The sequence below is a fragment of the Myotis davidii genome, unplaced genomic scaffold (genome assembly GCF_000327345.1).
Source record: "Myotis davidii unplaced genomic scaffold, ASM32734v1 scaffold332, whole genome shotgun sequence".
NCBI classification, from domain to species: Eukaryota; Metazoa; Chordata; class Mammalia; order Chiroptera; family Vespertilionidae; genus Myotis; species Myotis davidii.
In genome coordinates, this window is record NW_006285779.1 from 7383774 (window position 1) to 7391365 (window position 7592).

A 7592-nucleotide genomic window follows, 5' to 3' on the forward strand; every position below is an offset into this window, starting at 1 on the left:
TGCTGAGACCTCTTACAGGTTTGCAGATGGCTGCCTTCTTGCTGACACACAGAGCGATCACCCCTCTTGTCTTTTATCTGATAAAAGCACTAATCTCACCCTCGTCACCTCATGGCCTCCCAAAGACTTTACTTCCAAATATCATCGCACTGGGGGGTAGGGCTTCAAGATGGGAATTCTGAAGGACACCAACATTCAGTCCATAACAGTGAGTAAAAACAAAAGCGAAAACAAAATCAATGTTTGCTTGTTGCATGCATACATTGTTACATAAATATTTGTTCTCTGCTCAGAACTTTGGTTCACAACCCTGGCTACACAGAAGCACTATCTGAGCTTTTAAAATACCAGGCACCAGGCTCCATCCCAGACTAATGGAATCAGAATCGCAGGGTGTGGGGATGAGGCTGAATGAGCATCCGTGTTTTCTCCCAGCTCCCCAGTTGCCCTCCTGTGCTGCCCAGGTTGACAAGCTGCTGGTTTAGAGTATTTGTTGTGGATGGCTGCCATTGCTAACTATGCTTTGTCTTCCTTTATAAAAGCTAAAATGATATGGAGACACAGACTCCTTCCTACTCCCTTTTGACATTTGGGTTTGCTAATTGAAATCACTGCTTTTAAGCAGGGCATCATGAGAAGGCATCCATCCCCCTTTAAGTACAAACTCCACTTCATCGTCGCCCTGTGAGAGTGTTCCTCAATGCCACAAGCACAGATGGCCACATGCTTCTTCCATTCACCCAGGCACTATCTTGAGGGGGTTATAGTGCCTGGAATTATCCAAGAAGATTGGACAGAAATTGACAGATGAAACTAAACTTTACATCCCCGCCCTCCTCCCCCCACATTCCAGCAAGAAGAAAGAAACTCAGCTCTTCCCTAGACAAAATAACAAAGTTCACATTTTCTCTGTACACAAAAGGTAAAGTAAGTGGTCTTGCACCCTGACACATGAGCTTTTAAATAAATTTTCATGTGCTTATGTGTATTCAGGGGTGGGCAAAAGGAGATTAAATTATGAGCCATCATTACCCAAAAGATAGATCACCCAAAAGTTTACGAAATAATAACAATAAGAAGACAAATAATACAAATAAATAACACAATACTTCATAACTAAATAATACAAGAATAAACTCTGTTTTGCACATTCACAACTGTAAACCTACTTTTGCCCACCCTGGCATGTATAGCCACCCACTGTAAACCAAGGCAGTGCGGATGGTAACTTAGAAGTGCAGGTCGGCAGTGGGCCGCACACCTGGCATGCTCTGGGATTCTGGTGGTCAAGAAGAAGTGCTAGCTTCGTGAGGGCAAATCCTGACATACATATGTAGGAAGTGCTGCACAATGGAACCAGGTCGGTGCTGTTCACCAGGGGTGCTGTTTCAGTCCTGCAGTGAGCTGGCCAGACAATGTCGCACTTCAGTTCCAACGAAGCTGTGGCCCGGTGCAGGCACAGACGTTCTCATTGTCACCACCTGGTGTCAGTATTTTCTATCTCAAAAGGTCTCTGGGTTGTAAAGCAAAATTCCTGTTGGAGAGAGTCTGGAGCATTTGGTTGTAAATACATTACTTTATTGAATTAGACCTCACTCCTTCATCTCCGGCTTTGTGTTTCTTTTCCCTCATCATACAGAAAAGGGGCAGCATCCTCTTCATCTGCAAAGGCCAGCATAGGACTCTATCGTTCATTCATTCAACCAACAAATGTTGAGGATCAGCATTGTGTCATACAGGTGCCTCCTCCCACGGAGCTTTTGGGGTTGTTGCATGCAGGTGTCAGCATGAACAGGGACTGGCCGGCAGCTCTGTATGAGAAGGGGTTGTCTCTGCTTTTGCCATTTAGCAGCAGTGTGGCCTTGAGCAGGAAACTTAACCTCTCTAAGCCATTCTGTCAGGCATAATAAGCACCTTTCTTTCCGTTTATCATGAAAATTAAAGCTGTTATTTGCACTTACAGCTATTGTGGAATGTCTGTTTAACACATAGGTAGGTGCTGCTCTGGCCTCATGGTCCTGCAGCTCTGGGACTATGCAATAAATACTCGGTGTACTGGGTATTTTGAAGAAAAGTGCTGCTGAAAGTTATCGTATATTTTGGGAAGCTTATGGTGAATATGCTCCATCTCAAGATACTTGTGAACGCTGGTGTAAAGGCTTTAAAAGTGATGATTTCGACGTGAAGACAAAGAACGTCCAGGTCAACCGAAAAAGTTTGAGGAACAACAATTACAAGCATTATTGGATGAAGATGCGTGTCAAACTCAAAAACAACTTGCAGAAAGATTAACCGTTGCTCAGCAAATAATTGCCGATCATTTACAAGCAATGGGAAAGATGTTAAAGGAAGGAAAATGGGTGAAATGTGTAGCTAGCGATGGACATTACTTTGAATAAAGCACTTTTGGTGTTTCTCTTGAAATTATTGTTTTCTTTTATTACAAAATCTGCATTTTTAACCATTAGGCAGATTAATTGGTAACGGGTTAAAAATGAGGATTAACCATTAACCGGTTAATCTTTTTGCAAGTTGTTTTGAGTTTGACACGCATCTTCATCCAATAATGCTTGTAATTGTTGGTCTTCAAACTTTTTCGGTTGACCTGGACGTTCTTTCTCTTTCACGTCGAAATCATCACTTTTAAAGCATTTAAACCAGCGTTCACAAGTATCTTGAGATGGAACATGTTCACCATAAGCTTCCCGAAGTATACAATAACTTCCAGCAGCACTTTTCTTCAAAATAAAGTACTGAATTAAAACTTCCCTCAAATGCTCTTTTTTTGGCACGAAATTCGACATTTTAAAGCGTAAAAATATCTATGATGTTAACACCTTCAGCAAATTTGACAAATGAAGTGTTGAAGCTTGTTGTCAATACAACAAAATAGCATACATATCAAATCGCATGTATGTCAATATATGTGTAACTCCATCTATTGAAAAAAATCCACATTATTAACTGGTACACCTAGCAGCATGGAGTTCGGAGCCAAGTCTAGGTTCCATCATTTACACTTGATGACAAGGTAACTGGCTTAAATCCTGCAAATTGTTCTCCATTGAGGGTGTAACAATTTACACTCAGATTGATATTATAAATATCCAAATGGCCCTTGGCAGAAAACAGGTTCCCCAACCCTGCACATCATTTATATCTGTTGCCTAGTTTCTATGGAATGTATTGTATTCTTCTTGTCAATTTGTGACATTTGTTTCCATATTACACAATTAGCCCTTTTCCTGCATATAGGTTGCAAATGCTGGGTACAATTTTTCCTCTGACTTTTTATCTTGTGATGGGTGGTGTTTTCTTAAACATAGATTTTTTTATGCAGCTTATATAGCAATTTTATCTTTTAAAACTTCTATGTTTTGTGTCATGCTTAGAAAGCCATTTCCCACTCTGAGATTCTAAACCAAGGGGAAAAAATCCCCAAGTTCTCTCTCATGTTTTAAAAATGGTTTTGTTTTCATGTTTAAGTCTTTAATTTTCATGGGATTGATTTTTCTGTACAAAGTAAGGTATTAGATCCATATTGTCTCCACTGATTTGAAACCTACTGGAGTGTTGAAAGAAGGTGAGTGACTTCTAAATTTGACAGCAGGAGGATGTCAAGCTGCAGAACTTTAGGCCCTTAGTACTTTCTGAATTGTATCTCTTGTCATTTGGAAAAAGAAGAAATATGTGCACATTGAACTAAAAATAGTTCAACAACTAGCTGTGTGGGAGAGTGGAAAGAACATGAACTTCCAAGTTAGGAAACCTGACTTCCCTTCTCTTATTGAGTAGTTGTGGGAAAGTCATTCCACTGCTCTGTGCCTCAGTTTTCTCCTCTGCACAATGGACCTAATAATAGTATCTATGTTATACTGCATTGTGAAGTTAAACTGCATTAACACCTGTGAAAGAGTTTATGCACTTAAAGGTCTCTAGACACATTAGTTATTTTAACTTTTACAAGTTGATACAGCATTGCCAGTTAACTTAGGCAACACACTTCTAGATTTTGAAATTTATTAACTTTCTTGAAATCCTTCCAACTTCTTTGGAGATGGCTAGCTTCCTTCTCCCTGCTGGTGAGTATTCTGAGTTCGCTGATTTTTGTTTATTTGTTTTCTGACATCTGAGTGGGAGAAGGTGGTGATAGGAAGAGAACGGAAGATTAGGAAGTTAGAATCATCCACTAGCCTTTGAGGGAGAGGGAGGGGAATCAGCATAGGGGAGGGGGAGTGATTTGGTGGAGAGAGAAAACAGGGAAAGCCAAAGGGAGCCTGAATGGACTTATTTGCAATCTTGTAAATATAATTATTTCCCAGAAAATCTTAGACTTTTGCTGTTTTATAATTTAACTGACAGTAAGTTTTGTGGGCAGTACAGAATAAAGGCAAAGGGTCAGGTAGTGCAGTGGTTGGATCCAAGTCCCTCCTTTTTTTAGTAGCCCCGGTTTTCTCATCTCTGAGGCAGAGAGCGATACGTATATGCATTCCTCATGCTCACGTGAGACAGACTGGGGATCGGAGTGGATGATCAAGAAAATATCTCATGAGGGTGGCTTGTGTTTGCCTTTGGAAAATGCAGTAACCGATCCTGCTGGAGACAGGTGCAACTGGAATCCAGGCAATGGCGCTTCCCCATCCCCCAGACAAATGCCCCTCCCCACCTTGAAGCTAGCAGAAGTCTAGGCAGAGGAAGATGCCACGGACACCCCGCCAAATTTGCATGAAATGACACGGGACAATGACTCCGTTCTCACAAGGGGAGACAGGGTGTCCAGGAGGTGGGGGCTGGCAGTCCAGGAGACCAGCAGAAGGACTAGGACGCAATCAAGCCACCATTCAGGTTGCACCTTTCGGTGAAGAAAAATCTGACTGTGATTTACTTGGTTGGAACCAGAGAAACCTGTTCTTCATAATTCTCTTGGCTGTATACTTGGCTTTATCAGCCCTTCTGTCAATCCATAACCTGATTCCTAACCCACAGGGCTCATCCATATATGTCATTACAAAGGTTCCAGCCCCAGGGGAAAAGTGACTTCAAAGTTCCTTTTCTGTTTAGCACATTCTCAGGTATTAAGTCCTAAAAGTTTGACGACAGGGCACCCCAAACACTCTGTTCATCAGTTGGCCCAGGTGCTGTTATGAGTTACAGTATTTTCTCCGCGTCAGTTATGGTCAATAAGTGAATACTCAGGAAGTGTATTGGAAACCACCACAGGATGTGTGCGCTTTTTGTGAGGTGACGTCATTACATTTTCAGCATGGGTTTCTGGTGAATTCTATACCCGCCTAGAGCATTGTGGCTGTGTCTATGTGTGCTCCGGTTAAAAAAATCCGCCAGCGGGGCCAGCTCCATGGGTGCGTGACCTATGAAGCCACATAGGACCCCCCACTCAGAAGAGACTCACACTTGGTTTAATGCTCTACTAACACCGTCCTGAAATTCTTAATAATATTTGAACAAGGGTCCTCACATTTTTATTTTGCATTGGATTCCACAAAATATGTAGCCAGTCCTGGTCACTATGAAATACCAAGCTTGGTTCAAAAGGACAAACAAGTTTTTGGTGTTTTTTTTTAAATGTTTATTTTGATAGTTACCAGTATTTTATTATTTTTAATGCCTACCATTTAGGTAAATAGAAAATACATACCATTGCTTATAGGGAAAAATGTATATATCTTATGCTAATGCATATACAAAAAGTCTGAATCTTGAAGGAACAGCAGTAACTTAATGGTTTTGAAAGGGGGAAAACTACAGTTGAATTAGCTTCTTCGGTTCAAGAGCATTAATTACCACGTCATCCCTTACTGTTAGAGGAAGTGAGAAAGAAATAAGACTAAATAGAGAAGGTCAGTCAACAGTGTAGAAAAGAGAGAGAGAGGGATCTAGGGTGGGAGAGTGAAATTAATTAAGTATTGAGCCCAATGTTCTCTTTTGAGGCAAAGAAAACAATTTGCATGGCCTCGCCTCCTGATGTCTGCATTACCTGATGGTATTGACTTATTAGGAGACAGATTGTGTGCTCTCTTCACTGTGTGGTTTTTAATTTTTCTAGGTCTGAACTTGCTTTGCAACACACGAGAAACATCTCCACGATCTCTCTCGACAATCTCTTTGGGTGACCGGGCTCAAAATAACACCAGCTTGTGCAGGTGGCTTTGATCCCTATCTCTCCTTCTACTTGGAGTCATTTTACCATTTTTCCTTAACCTGTAATAATACAGTTAAAAAATAAGTTAACCTCTTTTCTTATTCTGTGCAAGGACATATTTTTCTCCCTACATATTTAGCACTACTTCCTTTTTTGGTCCCAGCCATTTCTTTTGCCAAGTTTTCTCTTAAACAGATATGTGTTCACCAAAGAAATGATTCTGTTGCTTTAAGAGAGAAAAAAAAAATGTTACACTTGGTCAGTCTGAAAATGGAACACCTGGCACCCATATTTAGAAATTTTAAACACACACACACACACACACACACACACACACACACACACCAGCCTTGAGCACTGAAGTGTGCAAAACATTACAGGAAGTTCATTGCCTAAAAGCAGTTGAGTCCAATCATTTATTTGTAACTTGGTTGTTTAGAACTTGAAAGCACTTTTCCCCATAGAAGCAAAGCTATAAATGGTGCTATGGTCCCCAGGCTCAAAAAACTGTTGCAGAAACGTCTGGCGATGAAAATATAAAACAATTCTGTGGCAATACAGTAACTGAGCCAAAGAGAAACGCTAACCAAAGTAAGAATGTGTTTGCTTTGAGTGCTTATGCTTGGAGAGGAGAGGGTTTCATCTGAGAAGGTGAAGAGGCAGCTGCAGATTTCCGTGGTGCCGTGGGTCATTTCAGAGTCCCAGATTCTTCGGCCCCTCACGCAAGGGTAAACCACACGGTGCTGGTGTGAGGCCTAGGTCTGAGTTCTGTTTTTGGCTCAGAATGCAAAGGAGAGCAAGAGAGGAAGGGACTTTTCCTGAGGCGTCTAGAGTTGGGGGAGAAAGAAAGAGGGGGTGACTAAAGCTGGGTGAACTGTGGTATCACGGCCCACAATGTTCCATTGGAACAGAAACTCCCCTTGGAGCTCCTCTTGCTACCTTCCCATGTGTGTGGAAAGCTCCAGCTCACAGGTCCTCTTCTCTGGGGAGCTGCCGTGTATTCCGAACCCCGACTAGCTACCAGCCCAGTTAAGTCTCTCTCTGTGGAAGCACACTTTACGTGGCTTTATAATTACTTTTGTGTCTTCTCCACTTGACAAGAACCACTCACAGGAAAAAATACTATAAATTATTTGTTTCTTTCTTTATTGATTAAGGTATTACATATGTTCTTATGCCCTTATTGCCCCCAACTCCTCCCCCACCCCCGCACTCATGCCCTCACCCCCCTGGTGTCTGTGTCCATTGGTTAGGCTTATATGCATGCATACAAGTGCTTTGGTTGATCTCTCCCCCTTACCCCCACCCTCCTCAACCTTCCCTCTGAGGTTTGACAGTCTGATCAATGCTTCTCTGTCCTTGGATCTGTTTTTTTTTCATCAGTTTATGTTGTTCATTATATTCCACAAATGAATGAGATCATGTGATATTT